Here is an 18,090-nt window from a genome sequence, read left to right as displayed (position 1 = left end):
TCAGATATTATTGGCTAGACAGAATGGGGGAGGAGCCCTAGCTCCTGCCCCCTGAACCATGTTTTAATTACAAAACAGGCCCACCAAGGAAATTTGACTCCATGGTGGCTTAAATCTAAGGTAATAAAGACTATTGGTTTGAAACAGTTTGTCTGAGTTTGATCAAACTTTGTAAGACCCTTTTTTTTCTAATAAGTTTTTGAAAACACTATCCTGTAAATCACTCAGCAGAATCTGGTTGGTATGAATGCTGTCCTTTTTTGTTTTTGGGTTTTTTTTTTCACATGCAAACTAATTGCTTTTGTCCTCCAGGTTAGACTCATCTCTGAGCAGGCAGCCATCATAATAATAGTTTGAACACAGTAGCAAAGGCAGTGCACAGTTATTGATATATATATATATATCTATATATAATATTATATATATTGTGGGCGGGTAGGTGCACACGAAGAAAACAGGCAGTAGTTTCCAAAACAAAGCAAGTCTTTATTCCAGTATTCTATACAGCTGGCTCTTATATTGCAATGACCAAAAGAAAATAAACAGTTCAAACAAGGTTTCAAACAAAAAAAACCAAATCACCAAAGCAAAATTGCTGATGTAAACCAACCGGACCAATAACCCCATCCAGTTGGTGAATAGGTAATTCCACCTGGGTTTTAGGTTTCTTCTTTAGGAACCCTTCTCCTACCCTTATTCCGCAGTCCAGTCCCTTTGCGAATCTCAGCAGCGGACAGGCCGTTCCTCATAGCCCCTGCAGAGAACAGGGAATTGCAGATGCAAAAGACCACCACGTTACCATCCACGTTATCCCGTTCCTACAGATCTTATTGTAGATAACCACACCTGCAGCCTGTCTCAGAAGTTCTCAGGCAGGCAAACAAAACAAACAACCCAACAGACTAGCGGCACATGCTCCCTTTTACCAGCCAGGCATTTGGCCGTTACAGGCTACAGGTGTGGGCCAATTAAGGCCAATGATAGTCTAACAATAGTCAAACCCTAATTGCCTACCTAACCACACCTGCAGCCTGTCGGTCCGTTAACTCCTTGACATACAGCCATCACTATATCAAATAAGGAAATTACTTACTTCAGTTGTATTACAGAGAATTTGTATTAGTCTCATCTGTTTTTATGTATGTGTTTTCGCCATGCATTTTCAATAAAAACTCTAATTTCATGTGAGATCTTTTTACAAAATGGGCAGATGACAAGCAACAAAGACTCTTGGATAAAAAATTGTGTGAAATTGAATCCAACTTTGCATTTCCATCAAAAGGGTTCAGATAACATTGTCTTCCAATGAAGCTGCAAACCACAAAACGTTGTGAAAGTCATCAGAACCCAAAGATTGAAAGGCAGCTTTCAAAGTCAATTTCATACTCTCTTTTACAAGCTCTAATAAAGGGGAGCCAGAATACATTTGTGTTGTAAAAGTAAACACTTAAAGGGTACTGTGGCAAAGTGGTTTATTGTGTACAGGTGCAGGAGTGATGCAGTGCGTAATTAACAGACAGAGAGGTTTATAATCCAGTTGGAAATGGTTTAATCCAGGTCTAGTGACCAAATGATAATCCCGGCAATACACAACAATGTGTAGCGCACAGAGCAAATAATAACGGGGTTGCAGTCCCAAACAATAAACACAAGTATCCGTCCCACAATATACTAACACAGTCACTAGTCCTGGGTGTATGCAGTAGTGCTTGTGGTGGGTGATACGGGTTTATAAGTGACAGTAGTGCAGTGTTGTTCCAGGTATTGTGCTGACCTTTGGCAACAGCTCTGAAAGTGTTAGCCGTCTAATAATAACAAACAAGAACAATTATAGACAAAACAAACAAACACTCTCGATACTTTTTATCGCCGGTTCTCTCACGGGTCCTTCCAGGTTAAATTTGTAAACCAAAGAAAAGGAATAGATTGTGTCTCTGCATCCCCTTTTATGCTGTCACTCATGACCCCTTGGTAAACGAGTGCAGCCGCCCCTCCAATCTGCAACTGCCACATCGTTTCCCTTCCAGGTCGATGAATTAATGCACCAGAGTTCCACCCCCTTTCTAGCTAGCCGACTTCCCTTGAATCCTGGGAAAGAACTGTCGGGCCAGTCTGTCCAAGGTACTGTTTTTGCTGTTTGGCACCCTCACAGGTCGGGAGGGAGATTTACTACCAAGAATCATTGTGTTTCTGTCACAGGTACATAGGACCATTGTATTTTATTGTGTTACATGTTCCCATGTGTTGCTACAACTGTTTACGTAAGGTGTGAGTATTGTTTTATTATTTTTTTTTACATTTTGACCACTTTTTAAACTTTTAAATTGCATTCCCTGCCTCAAGATGGCTTCCCATGTACCCGAGATGGATTTACCAGTGAGCAGGAGGATGATGGGAATTGTAGTTCTGAGAGGTTCATGTGGGTACATGGGAAGTTTTCAGAGATGAAGAATTGGAGTCCTGGAATACAGGCAAGAGAATTAAAATGATTTGAGAGAGGAAAGGCAAGGGAGGACAAGAGTGAGTTAGAAAGTGAGTTTGTTCTATGCACAGACCATAGTTCATTAAAGTGGCTACACAATTTTCAACTACTTGAAGGGTAGCTTGCATGTTAGATGGAACGCCTTGCTTCCTTCCAGTATCACATTGTACACAGGCCAGGATGACTGCATCAAAATGCAGATGCTGTCTCTTGAGGGTCCCTGTTGTGAGTGAAGGAGGGGAATGCCAAGATGTGAAACCTGTAGTTCCCTTGGAGTTGCATTAGTGAACATTATCGGTACAGATGGGCCTTTACTGGCAACTTCAGGATCTATAGAAAAGGAGTGGGACTTGGAGAAAGCACAGGAGGAAACTTCTGATATTGACAAGCTGCGCCAGTGGAGGATGGCAGCATTGGATGATACCCTAGAGAAATTAAAGAGCCATCCCACCTTGATAAAGTTTGTAAGCTTATGGGGACAGCTGCAGGTTCAAGACAATCCTATCCAGATTCGATTTCAGTAAACAGGTCATTCTCCCCAGGTTGTTGGTGCCTTCCATATTAGGGATTGTTGGAGAACATGGAAAACAAAGAATTAATGCAATATAAGATGCAAGTATTTACAGTTTTGTACACTGTTAGTTTTGCAGAAAAAGTGTCAGAGAATATATGAGAAACTGATGTAATATTGCATGAAATAGTGTTGATGGCAGAAATCGGGCAAACTCACAAAACTGTGCATAGAACTACAGTAGCAGTTGAGCAGTTGAAGAAACCACAATCGCCCAGTGCTGGGGGGACTGATACGCCCAAGATAGAAGACAAAAGAACAAGTACAAAACAAACATAATCAAACTAGAACCAGTTTACTTTCTGTAATAGCATCCTTTAGACTACTTTAGCACACACCATGTCATTTGTTCTGCACAAGACCCTCTGCAGGTGTAGCCCACACAATGTTGTCCCAATGGCAATTGGCCCTACAAAGGAACATGGGAGGGGACAAACCTGGGTGCAAATGGGTATTTAAGAGCTTGTTTCTGTATGCTTGCTCTGTACTGGGAAAAACAATTCCATGCATATATTGAATAAACCAAACTAATATCTGAAGAAAATCACTATGTGTATTTCTTTGCATCTAGGTCACATCAAGAAACAACTACTCACTACTTTGAGATCAACTTCAAGGATGCTGCATAATAGTATTGCAGGTCATTTTGGGCATAGAAAAGCTACAGGAGAAGGAAATGAAATGGGGAAAAAATTAAGCAAATGGTGTGATAAACAATTGTTTTATTAAATTTTGATTAAACAAGTATAATCAGCACTTTTTTTTAACAAAACAGAAAATGGAACACTTTAGAGAACTATTTGCAATTTTACATGCTCAGACCAGGTCCATTACTTTCTGTGCCATTCTGTAAAGCAGTTCCTGTCTGGCACATGACACAATGGATAAAACTCTGTTGCTCGCACTATGTCTCTCTTTCTGGTCTGTAGCTTGTCTACAAGCTTTCTCTATCTGAACTACTTATGCGGTTATTGTTACGTAAACTGGGATTCTAAACATTCCAACGATACCGCCCCTTTCCATCTGGCTGCTCAAATGACGGAGCAATTGACTCATAATGAAACCTACGGATGTGAACCCTGTCACATGATGAGTGGCTTACCTTCAGGTGATCGTAGCTCCGGCTAGGAGTACTGCTTACAAACACTAAATATGCCATTGGAAAGCATAGGTGGCTTTTACTTTGCGTTTAAAGAGTTAAAAGCCGATTGGGAGCAGATTTTCTTCTTATCTGGAGGTGTGGACATTTTAACTGCTGTACTGCCGTACTGAGGCCATAAACTGACAATGCTAATATTTGGAACAGATTTAGAGATCTGTACTCTAAATCACTATTGGAAGAGCAATTAAAAAAACAGACTTTAAAGTTATAAGTGTAAAAAGTTGTCAGGATGTTAAAAATGAAAATAAATACTACAGGTACGTTACTTAAACATATGTAGCAACATGTGGGGATATATGATGCTATATTTTTCGAAAACCTGCTACTTACTCTTTAATTATCATGGACCACAAATAACATAGAAAAGTGTCCAAAGATATGTCACAAGTGACACATATCTATAGCAAGGTTTTTCTTTATTGGTTGCACTTATTATTAGTTAACTGAACTATTGCACATAAAATTGAATTATTATTTTGTATTGTCACATTATTTGCTGTGTATTTGTTTTATTTTTGTTATTATTTAGTTCTGCACACACACACACACACACACACACACACACACACACACACAAACACACACACACACACACAGTGACTTGCAAAATTATTCAGACCCTTGACCAATTCTCTCATATTACTGAATTACAAATGGTACATTGAAATTTCGTTCTGTTTGATATTTTATTTTTAAACACTGAAACTCAGAATCAATTATTGTAAGGTGACATTGGTTTTATGTTGGGAAATATTTTTAAGAAAAATAAAAAAACTGAAATATCTTGCTTGCATACGTATTCAACCCCTGTGCTGTGGAAGCTCCCAGTTTGCACCGATGAAAGAAATTGCCCTAACGAGGACACAATTACCTTACCGTTGGCCTCCACCTATCAACCATTAAAGTTGCTGTCACATTTCATGGATAAAAACCCCACTTTGAAGGATCATTGGTAAGGCTGTGAATCTGAAGGAAAATGAAGACCAAAGAGCATTCTACAGAAGTTAGAGATAAAGTAATACAAATGCATAGATTAGGGAAAGGGTATAAAATAATATCCAAGTGTTTGGATATCCCAGTGAGCACAGTTGGATCAATAATCAGGAAGTGGAAGCTGCATCACACCACCCAGGCACTGCCAAGAAAAGGCCGTCCCTCAAAACTCAACGCTCAGACAAGAAGGAGACTTGTGAAGAGACTTTGCAGGTGCACCAGTCAACTATATCAAGAGCTCTGCATAACACTGGCTTGTATGGGAGGGTGGCAAGAAATAATCTGTTACTCAAAAAGTACCATCTGAAAGCACATCTGGAGTTTGCCAGAAAGCATGAGAGTGACCCAGCTGCGATGTAGGAAAAGGTTTTGTGGTCAGATGAGACCAAGATAGAGCTTTTTGTCCAAAACTCAAGCGCTATATGTGGCTCAAACCTAACACTGCCCATGCCTCAAGACACATCATCCCTACAATGAAGTATGGTGGTGGCAGCATCATGCTGTGGGGATGCTTTTCATCAGCAGGGACTGGGCATCTTGTTACAATTGAAGGAAGAATGGACGGAGCAAAATACAGGAAAATACTGCAAGGGAATCTGCTTCAGTCCGCTAAAAAACTGAAGCTTGGGAGGAAATTCACCTTTCAGCAGGACAAGGATCCCAAGCACAAGGCCAAAGCAACATTCGAGTGGCTCAAGAACAAAAAGGTGAATGTCCTACAGTGGCTCAGTCAAAGTCCTGATCTCAATCCCATTGAGAATCTGTGGCTCTATTTAAAAATTGCGGTCCACAAGCATCGTCCAACCAACCTGAACAACCTGGAGCAAATCTGCCAAGAAGAATGGGCCAAAATCACTCTGACACTGTGTGCAAAGCTGGTACATACTTACCCCAAAAGACTTAAAGCTGTTATTGCAGCGAAAGGTGGCTCTACCAAATATTAATGTTTGGGGGTTGAATACTTATGCAAGCAAGATATTTCAGTTTTTTATTTTTCTTAAAAATATTTCCCAACATAAAACCAATGTCACCTTAAAATAATTGATTCTGAGTTTCAGTGTTTAAAAATAAAATATCAAACAGAACGAAATTTCAATGTACCATTTGTAATTTAGTAATATGAGAAAATTGGTCAGGGGTCTGAATACTTTTGCAAGGCAGTGTATGTATATTATATATATATATATATATATATATATATATATATATATATATATATATATATATATATATATATATATATATATTTATATTTTGACTTATTTTTCTTTTCCTTTATTTATATATTAATTTTTTTGCATGGAATTATTGGGAAAGACAGAGACACTAATTTAGACGTCATAGGAAGTAAATTACACCACCAGCTACCAGGTGTAATCAGATTTACCTGGACACGAGTTCGTTTCACCTAGCCCATAAAAATGGAGAACAGGAAAGGAGAGATTCTTAGGAGGAAGTGCCCTGGAGAACAGCAGGAAGATGGAGCGTGGAGCAAGTGCAGGCTGACGCAATGGACTGGAATTAGAAACAATGCATAATAATCTACTCATTTACTCATCTACTCAAAGTTAAACTACATGACTGTGGGATTCAAGACTTGAACTATAACAACGCATGAGAATCAGTAAATAAGTACTCGACAATTCAAGAATGAGATAGAGAACTACTTTGAACCTACTTATTATTGCCCAGTGTACAATTGGAGCCAATTGGGTACTTAGGTGCATTTCCCAGCCAAGAAGCCGAGGGCGAGCAGAAGTGGAGCGGGAGATCTGATCAGGGCCCCAGTGATATCAGGAGGGAGCCACAGCGCACAGGATCAGGACGGTTTTGCCATAACGATGGACTTTACAAGTGGAAGCCAGGTTCCGATTACCATTATCTTATGAAGAAGAGAATATTTATCCGAGGGCCATGGCTCCCGTGCTCATATAACTATATCATGGTTCATGTGATTATTGTTGCTGCTAATAATCACCCATGTAAATTACTGTTATTAGAGTGTTTACCCTGTTATTGTTGCTGCTCTTAGGCCCACCATGAAAATTGCTATTACTAGTGTGTCTTTTCTATACAATTGCTATTGTTGTGCTAGCCACGTAAATTATTTTGATATATAGGATGACATGAGATAATGCATCACGGGTGGATAGTGGAATAGCTAACAATAGAGCTGTAAAGGTTAAAGTTCTTCAGATAAGGTTTTTATGCAATAATGATATATCTGAACGTTATTATTTATGTTTTGTATGTGTAATGAAATCTTTGAAATACCTACTCTTCTTGTGGTTCCTGTGCATATGTTATGGTCTGGGTGGTTCAATGGTATCTAAAAATTATCTGTCTAAAGGAAAAGAGATAGAAAGTAAGGTTAATATTATATTAACATTGTAGCATCAGAGGGGGGTCATCATATTCTGTGCATGAAAGTAACAGAAATGGAATATACAGAGGGGATCTTAAACCATTCTCTGTGTCTTCTTGGTCTGGTCACAAACTTCCCCGCTGACAAAGAATGTTTTTAGAAAGCGTTGTAAACTAACAGCTGGACAAGTGTTTTATCTCTACCTGAATGAGTCACTGAATGAGTCATTTCAGCGCCAGTAGTATTTTGTTGAAGGCAACTTCCAGACAATTCTGGGTGCCTCGACACCTAGAAGAGAACCAGTCCTTGTCGTAAATCCAGCCGACAGGAGGCGTAATAGCAGACCAATGGAGAACAAGGGGCCACGTCGGTACTAGAACAACCAATGAAAGACACTTCATGTGGACTCAGGCACTGCCCAAAATAACCAGACTAACCAATCACAGGGTTGAAGAGAGAATCACAAAACCCGTTGACTTTCGAAGTGTGAGCGAGCTTCTGCTGCGTGCTGCTGCTTCCAGTCCTGCTCAAGTGTGCTATCCGCAAAGGAGGTGTGCACAAGGACTGTCCACCCACTAGAGGTGGCTTGGAGTTCGGAGGAATGAAATGGAAGCTACACTGCTCTGAAGAAAGTTTCTGAAGTCATGGGAGCGCATGTGCTCGAATTCACAGAAGGCAAAGAAGAACCAATGTTCTGAATAATGGCTAAAATCATCTTCTGAGGAACAGCCCTGTCGTCTGTTTTACGAGAGACTGGATCAGTAAATGGGATACTGCATTAATCAGAAAGCGGTTCATTGTTTCCACATATCTGCACGAAATGAACTGAAGCAAAGCCGTACAGAAGAATCACCACTAGAACACTCATACAAACTATATAACTTTTCAACTGCGTAAGTGAGTTACGTTTGATCAACAGAACTATTCCCAGTTGGAAAACTGCCAACAACAAAGATAATATTGCAAGCCTTGGAGATCAACAAGCTGATCTCCATTTGAAAATAAATTATGTGTTTATTACGAGCCTACACAATACAATGCGTACAGCCAAGTGCCGTTTTCATTGGAACTTCGGATCGAGAGCTGCAGTGTTCATCACCACAGACTTGACTTCTGTATATGGAAATCAATAAGTATTCAACATATCTAATATTGAATACTAAATGACTTGAGAAAGTAACTGAAGCAAATGCTATCAAGTTAAGTGGAAACTGTTCTAGGAATAGAATTTAACTTCCTGTTTTAGAGTGTGTAAGAAATGTACTGTTTGTTTGAAATGTGCAGCTCAAAAGGAGTTGCCTCATAAATGCAGAGAATTTCATCATTGCCTCATTTCTGAGTTAATTTGAATATATAATTAACTGAGGCTGATAACATATTATTAGTTTGGTACATCATATCTAAACTAAGTTAACACGGTAAAACTAATTTGCTAAATTAGGTACTGGAATGTTGGATCCTTTCTGAATAGGAAGTTGAATTCTCGTGCATATTTACATGACTGATTACAACAAGAAACAGGTATTGAAAATACTAATGCAAAGTACACACTTTGTGTGATAAAACATATTCAATTAGTATATTAACCATGTATGCTAGTGATGTTATGGTCGTTGTAATCGTTTGACTATGGAATCAATGAACTGCATATTACTATTCACGCATATCTCTAACAAATAGCCTTTCCTTTCTGTAATATTAGATTAGTTGTGCACCCCCTTTTCCCTTAAATAAACGATTGTTTTATATTTCTGACATGTTGTGTTGATGTCAGTTTTGTCAAGGGAATATGAGTTCTACATGATATAAACAAACTATTATGGTATGTCTCAGTTATTAACATTTGGACGTTCTTAAACAGTGCGCCTAGAGACTAATTTATATATAAATAAATTGTGTACCAAAGTCACCACACCATATACTTACCTGGGTTTCCCTGTATAGTCCATCCACCAAGGGTAGGGGTGACAACTGCAGTACAAGGCAAATGCACTTTACTAGAAATTACAAGTCCATTATTACTGATTAATAAACCTGGAGCTGGCTGCATGATTACTGCAATACAAGGTTCTGAATTTTATTTATAAATATGAAGACCTTTTTTTTTTTTATCTCTGGAAATATTGTATTTCTGAACCCTGTAGAGTCGTACATTATTATTCCAGATTTACAAGCCATTATTCATCATTATTTCCTTGACAGGCAAAAGGAAGCAAACAATTTTAGTGCTGGAAATCTCTATGTAAGGTCATTCTACCTGATATTTAATGACACAAGTCTTCTTGTCAAGGTCAGGGCTGTTCCTTATTTTTGTATTTATTACTTATAACCTTTTTATTTCTGAGAAAACCCAGACAAAATAGTTGAGAATATAATATCATAAACCAAATAGCGCCTGTTTATCTACATTCTTTGAAAAATGTGGTGGTTTTTTTTTTGTTTTTTTTTCCAACCCTCAAGATAGTTTAGTACGGACATGGATTAAGTCATCTACAGCCATATTTTAACACTAAGTTGTCCTTCACTAAATGTACTAAAACCTTGTTGTGAACAGGACATTGGGTCTGAAATCTCGGACTACATCTGGGAATCTATTCTGTCCAGAGTGTATTCTTCTTCATTCTGTGCACATCGTGGCCTAATCCAATTAAAAATTTTACACCATATTCACTTTTCTAAAATAAAATTAGCCAGAATCTACCCTGGATTGGACCCTACTTGTGGCAGATGCAAACAAGCACCTGCCTCTCTGTTTCATATGTTTTGGCCCTGTCCCGAGCTGACACCTTTCTGGGCTTCCATTTTTTTAAAAACTTTTTTTTCAAGTGTTAGACACACGCATTAATCCCTCACCAATTGTTGCTGTCTATGGAGTTGCACCCAAAGGAATCGGTCTGTCTAGGATGCAGTCTGATACTCTGGCCTTTGCAACTTTAATAGCTAGATGCCACATTTTATACTGTTGGAAGCCAGCTGCCCCTCCTCTGTATGTCCACTGAATTAGGGATCTCATGCAGATTCTCCAGTTGGAGAAAATTAAATTTACTATCCACAGAGCCAGTGACACATTTTCTGTCTGCTAGCCTTTTCTTGCATACTTTGAGGAGCTCAGATTTCCTTTTCTCCCCTGACCTCTCCACACAGCCTTCTAGGTGTTAAGCGCAACAAGCCTATCTCTGTCCCTTCTACTGTCTCTTCTCTCTTTGTTTCTCTATGCCTTTTCCTATTTAATTTATTTTAATTGAGTTATTATTGATATATTTTGTTGTTTTTTTCTTCTCATTACATGTTTTGTGTTCATGTACAAAACTTTAAAATTAATACAGAAATGTAAAAAAAAAACTTTGAGCTAATGTTGTGATGTCCATTGGATCAATAAAATATTTGTTTGTGCTGTAGAATATATAGGTATTAAAAAAAACAAAGATGACATGAACAAAATAATTCCATCTCTACGTAGTGACAGGGAAATCATTTTAACAATCTTATTCTGGGCTTGACTGAATTAAAGATAAGGAAACTAAATTAGATTACAGTTGAAACATCCACACAGGTTTGCGCAACAAAATACAAATCTCAGCTTCCCACTGTTTAAAAGAGCCTTCAGGGTTTTCATCTCACTGCACCATGGGAATACAATAGCACAGCACTCACAATATAAGGATAGCTGTTCTGTGTAAAGAAAAGCACACATTGCAATTACAAACAGATATGCTGTCATTGTATAATTGATTTTGCAGTCCCACTAAAACCTCCCCTTCAAACTAAGGCAGTGATAGGCAACCTTGGCCTTTCCAATCCAGCTCATTCCTACTTCAGGTTGGTCTTTAATTATTTACTTGATCCCCAACAGGGAATGAACTGGGAGAGAGGGCACCTACACCTGAACTAAGGGCTTGTATAGCTCATCCTCTTCCACAATGTCAAACTGTGTGTTTAAGTAAAACATTGATTTAGATGTGATGTAAAGAATGATGTTTAAATCCACAGTCCACCTGTGCTCTGTCATTAGCATGTAGAATGGAAGAATGGTATCTAACTACAGATTTACCAGTGTATATTTAAATAAAGTGTTTTACATACACAGTTGGCTTTTTGCTTAATTCTTCTTTTTTTTATGCCAGATCAGCATGATATTTTTAAAAGTCCTCAAACATAACCTTATTTGATTTTCAAAGGAGTCTGTATGCCGGGCTAGTGTGATAGATTTAAATTTGATGGATGAGTATATGTTTCCCTAAATAAGAGCTTTCTCATTTCAGGTGGAATGATGATAGAAGCTGTATGTTTCAGAATTATATATGCTCCACTAGTACTTTTACTCCTGTTGTCATTTCTAATGTATCTCTACACAGTTTGGCTTTTACTGATTGCCTTAATCGAAATGTAACTGAGCACTCTGCACTCAACTTGAGCAAAGGTTGCTACCTTTAAAGTGCTGAACATACTTTAAAAGTGTTACAGGTAATTTATATTGAGTTTAATCCTTTATTTATCATCAACGTTGATTGCTGATAGCTGCAGCCATTGAAAATCGGATTTCCCCTGTGTATGGTGAGTGGCAAGCCATTCTAAACTTGCCAGCTAGCCTGAATGAAAGCCTGTCTGAGAAGTGATACACTGATCAGAAAGAACACCTGAAAAATGCAAACAGTTACTTTTTATACTGTAAAAGCTGGGTAATCCAGCATCACTTTAGAGCTAGCATAACAAAGTGTAATAAAGCATTGTAAAAGCATGGTAGTATAGGCAGGCATTGTAAAGCCCACTGAGGTATGGTATAAAACACATGGCAAACCATAGCATGGCAAATGCATAGTATAACCATGGAAAAGGCGATTTAACATGGTAAAAATCTTATAAGGGTTGCTTTAGATAGTATGCTGCTTTACAGATATACTGTAAAATGGCAAAATCTTGCTGGATGCTTCAAAAGGCCTGACATACCAAGTTAAAGGTGGCCCTATAATTCATGGCATTTACTGGTTTTACTTTTCCAGTTTGGTTAATATTAATGTTTTTACTGTAGATATCGTTCCATGTTGTACATTACTGAATTGATCTTGCAAAACATCATGTTCCATTTAAAAAGTAATCACTTGACTGTTGCTTTAAAACTGTGAAAAAATAGCATGATGTAATTTATTTCCTAAACTCTCGGGAGCTTCATGCAGTGTCTTGGTTTGCCAGTACCCTATCGCTCGTTTTCCTATGACTGCCGTGTTTTCAAAGTCAAGTACAACACATTCCTTTACCTGACCTCTTGAAGTACAATACAGTGCATGGGAAGTGCAGCATTGATGCATCTGCATGGATCAATCAATAATTTTTCTTTACTAGCTTTAAAAAAATATCATTAAAAAAAGAATTGTCTTTCACATAGGAAATGTGAGATGTAAGAAATTATGGCAATACATATTGGTAAGATTTACTGTATTTATTTATTTTTTGTTCTTTGAGGGGAATTCAACAGCTCTCCAAATCATCATCCATTTAAATATTACATGGATGCATTTTGGGCCATGATTGTAACCTTTAATGCTAGGTACTAGTGACATGGTCTACATGATTGTACTATCGTTGGAAATGGGTTTGCGTTTAGAGTTCCCTCAGGGCCCCTCGCAGGGTGTTCCCGACACACAGGCTTAGCCAGCACCACTGTGAAGTGGGTCAAGCACTTGAGGCAGGCGAGGAATATAATGGACCTTAAAGCACAGATGGCCCAGGTCCTGGAGTTATTGGCATGGCAGCAGACTGCTGTTGCTCCGACCGCGGCTCTGTCAGTGCCCATCCCAGTACTCAGAGTGAGCTGGAATCACCTGCACGGATGGCAGAGGAGGACACGCTTTCGATAGTGGCCTTCTGGAATGAGGACTCCTGCCCCATTGAGATGGAGGAAAGAGAGGAACCTGCTCTCTCTACCGAGGCAGATCCCAGCTCCGAGACTAGTGTGCCCCTGTTTTCGAGCTCCATGTCGGAACTGATGGGATGCGCTGCAAACTTCTTGCAGGTCCCCTGGTCGATAGCGGACGAGCCATGCTGGTCCATGTTCAGGACGCAGGTTGCGGCTCCCCCCCCTCAGCCCTTCCCGGTGTTCCAGGATTTCATGGAGGAGGTACACTCCTCTTGGGATTGTCCAGCTTCAGTGCTGAGTGTGCTGAAGCAAAAGGCCCTGCTCACTTCCTTGGAAGGTGTGGAGAAGTTGGGCCTGGCGGGCTTTCTCCCAGTGGACTATACCATTGCAGCCTTGGTCAAAGCTCCGCCGGTGGGAGGCTTACCTGAACCCACAATGCAGGGTCACAGAGACAACGTGCTTACGCAGCAGAAGCACAGGTGACCCCCTTAGCGAATACAGCGAGTATCCTAACCGATTATTTGAATGGCATACTATGGAAAGCCCCACTCCCTGAGCCAATGGCTTCCAAGTTACGCCTCCTTCCAGGCATGCTGCTCTAGATCTCCGGCCTTCAAGAGCAAGCCCTAGGCCAGAGCCTGGCAAGCCTGATGGTAGCTGGCAGATAGCGATGGAGGTCACAGGTGAGGGTCCACTCAAGATGCTTTCTTGTGCCAAAAAAGGATGCCAGCCTTCGCCCCATCCTAGACCTGAGACACCTCAACGGGCGGGAGAGGAGGATCCAGATGGTAACACATTGCCACATCCTCCAATCTGTCCGGCCGGGTGATTGGTTTAAAAAAGTAGACTTGAAGGACGCATATTTTCACGTTCCTATCCAGGAAATATCTCCACTTCGCCTCTCTTTAGCCCCCGCACCTTTTCGAAATGTAAGGATGCAGTCCTAGCTCCCTTGCGGCTGCAAGGGATCATGGTGCTGAACTACCTAGATGACTGGTTGATTAGTTCCCAGTTTAAGGAAGGAGCAATGGCCCATGTGGCAACAGTGACAAACCATCTAGTGAGACTGGGTCTCACTCTTAATGAGGCCAAGAGTCAATTAATACCAGTGCAGAATGTGGTCTTCTTGGGTCTCCGGCTGGATTCCCTCACCATGTGATACTACCTGCCGGATGACAGAGTAGCGGCTATTCAAAACTGTCTGGCTCTGTTTCAACAGGGGTCTACAGTACAACTGGCATTGTGTCAAAAACTATTGAGTCTGATGGCCGCAGCTAAATCAGCCATCCAACTGGGTGTACTGCACATGCGCCCCATGCAAGTGTGGCTCAATTCCTTTTGGCTACACTCCAAGCACAACAGACACTTTCTGACAGTATCTCGCGCATGCTGGGAAGCTCTACACTGGTGGAGACAAACCTCCCACCTTTCGGCTGTTGATCTGGGCACAGAAGCAATTACTATCTCTCCAGGCTACTCACCCATCAGAACGGTGACTCCTCCCTCAGGTGGTACAACGCATTTGGGATCGCTTCGGGGAAGCCCAAGTCAATCTCTTTGCCTCGGCAGAGATGACTCATTACCCCCTGTTGTTCTCCATCCACTGTTGCGTAGGTCCACTAGGCGTCGACACAATAGCCAACGAATGGCCCAAAGCGCTTTTCTATGGTGGCACCCGGATGGCACAGGAAAATCTGGTTTTCGAACCTTTGCCAGCTGCTGCAAGGCCAGCCCTGGGAGATCCGGCTGTGCATGGATCTCCTCAGTCAGGTTCAAGGCACCATCTGGCACCCAGAACCGGGCAGACTCCAACTGTGGGTCTGGCCCCTAAACGGGACCGTCCGTCTGCCTTAGGGCTCTGAGATGCAGTCGTTAGTACACTGCAGAATGCTGGGGCTTCCTCATATGTTGTCTCGCAACTGTTTTGGTATACTTTCCCAAAAGTATTGATTGTTGGTCATCTTCTAATTGAAAGAGAAGACAACCACCAAACCAGGTGAGGTCCCATCACTCGCATTCGTGGGTTCAATGCAAAAGAGGAAGTGAGCTCCGTGGAGTGACTACTTAGTCCCTCGGCAGGCGGGACTGAGGACGTCACTCCATGCAGGGCCTATCGGCAGCTCTGACATAAAATACTCAGTGAAAAACCTACCTATAACAATAAATGCTTCACTCCCTGTAGTTAATTCAAGGTACAATGCAGGATCTAGTATCCCAGCAAACAGGTAACGTAACTGTAACATTACTTGTAGGTTCTCTTTTGGTTAGATTATTACAGAACGTTCTGCAAACCTTCGGCCAACGTTATCAGTATATTCATCTTGCCAACAGAAATTTTCATTGTCATTATAATGTTTATTTGCAGTTAATTGAATAGTTGAATGATGAAGATCTTGAAAAAAAAAGTTAGCAGATAATGTTCTTTTAACATTCCTGCAACATTACTAAAAACTGGCCTTGGATGTGGACGAAAGGTTATTTCGAGTGATTTTTTTTAGATCATGCATATTTATAACAACAGCTTTTAGCAAACTGTGTGCGCTTTATAAATGCGATGTATTGTGTTTGATCGGCCAGGCAATCGTGTGACACACCCGACAGTCACACGTCACGACAGCTGGATTATACCATCATAGTGAAGTCAGCAAAAGAGGTAACTTGGTTTATTATTCCAATACTTCTGGCCGTAGTCTACACCAAAATAATACATCTGACAGCACTCTATCACCAACAGGCTTTCTTGCTGGGGTATTCACACAGTTGTATTCACATTTCACTTAGCAATTTGACATCACCACCCCTGTGTGACAAAGTGCCCGCCCCTGTGTATATTATCTGTTATGTGTTGCGTGTGGTGTGTTTAAATGTTGGTGTATAGACATTGGTACACGGGATATAAACGGGTCTGTGTAACACGAGTGTTTAAAAAATGCATATGTGTATTTAGGCACGAGGATTGCACAGCACTTCACGTGCAAGTAAAATGTAGTAATATGTGAGCACGGGGAATTGCACTTTATTAATTCACGTTCTGGGATTCAAATGAATAATTAATTGGTAATTGAATCCCAGCACAACAGTATATATAGATGCAAGTTGTCACATACTCGCAGTTGTGTGTTCGGGAGTGGAGAACGGGAGATAGAGATAGAGATAGAGATAGAGATAGAGATAGAGATAGAGATAGATATAGATACAGATACAGATACGTGTAAATATAGATTTCAATTGTTTGTGTAGCGTTTATTTTACAATAAACCCGCGCCAGCCAGTGCCATCATCATTTCATTTCATCCGTCCTGCATTTTGTGTATTTCATTCCTTTTCCTGGTTCTGACGCCGCCCACTTCAGCCGTCTCTGTGATACCCTGACAGCTACAGACCCCCATATTTATCACTTTAAGCAAGTCCACCCAGCCAGCTAACCATCTTTCGTGCTATTTAGAGGTTATGACCCCCAGAAGAACACGATAACCCAGCATGACTATTGTATATCAATTTCCAGTTTCTGCAGATTACAACCGGGGTTAAGGTAAGTTTATGTGGTATTCATAAAGATTAAGTTTAAAATAAGTGGATTTTTCCCTCAGAAACATAAAGATACATGCTTGATCTGTAGAACCATAATATTAATAACACTACACATTCTGTAAGCAGTACACGCCTATACACATCTTGTCAAGTCAGTACGCCTTCTTTCTAATCATTGTAGACCAGGGGCCAGATGCATAAAGATTAGTCTTTGACATAGTCTAATGTTAAGTCTGAAGAGATGACACACAATTAAGATGGTTACATAAAACAGTCTAAGTTTAATTAGACAATTAACCTTTAGCGGTTCTCTCCTGGAAAAACTGGAAGAAACAAACAAACATGGTCGACTCACTGAAACACAGAAGCTTTCAATCCACCCTGTGTAATGGGAAATTAGTGCCTATATACAACCCTTAAGAACGACCATACAGAAAATATCACCATCACAAGCATTCTGGAACCAGTAAAAAAAAAAAAAAAAAAAAAATTGAAATAATAAAAAACACATTTAAGTAAAATGTAGTAACTGAAGAAAACATACCATATGCTATTTACTTTCTATTTTGCTTGTTTCATGCCATAATATATTGATCTCAAAACACAGCATCAGAAAAAATGGCCACGATGACAGCTTGAAATGGCATCAGCAATTGCGCTGTGGCAACGCATCTAATATTTTTTAAACTTAATGTCGCTAGTCATGCCTCAACTTTGAATCATGATTGCATATTCAATAAGAAGCAGACAGTCTAAACTTTCAATCTGTGTCGGCCCTTCTTTGTAGCGCATTTAGAAATGTAAAAAATCCAGAATTTGCTTCACGGATCATTGTGATAACGCACATAGCTGGACTTAAATAATAATAAACAAACACTGCATAATATGTTCATCTAGTAATCAACCAACCAGCCATTGCCAAGATCACCTTGCAGATCAGACGAAGGGCCAAGATTACTTCGAAGATCAGATGAAAGGGTCATGATCACCTCGCAGATCGGATGAAGGGTCATGATCACCTCGCAGATCAGATGAAAGGGTTAGGATCACCTCGCAGACCAGATGAAGGGTCAAGATCACCTCGCAGATCATATGAAGGGTCATGATCACCTCGCAGATCAGATGAAAGGGT

Source organism: Polyodon spathula, chromosome 11 (assembly GCF_017654505.1).
Source record: "Polyodon spathula isolate WHYD16114869_AA chromosome 11, ASM1765450v1, whole genome shotgun sequence".
Taxonomy (NCBI): Eukaryota; Metazoa; Chordata; class Actinopteri; order Acipenseriformes; family Polyodontidae; genus Polyodon; species Polyodon spathula.
Note: the sequence above shows the minus strand (reverse complement) of the source record.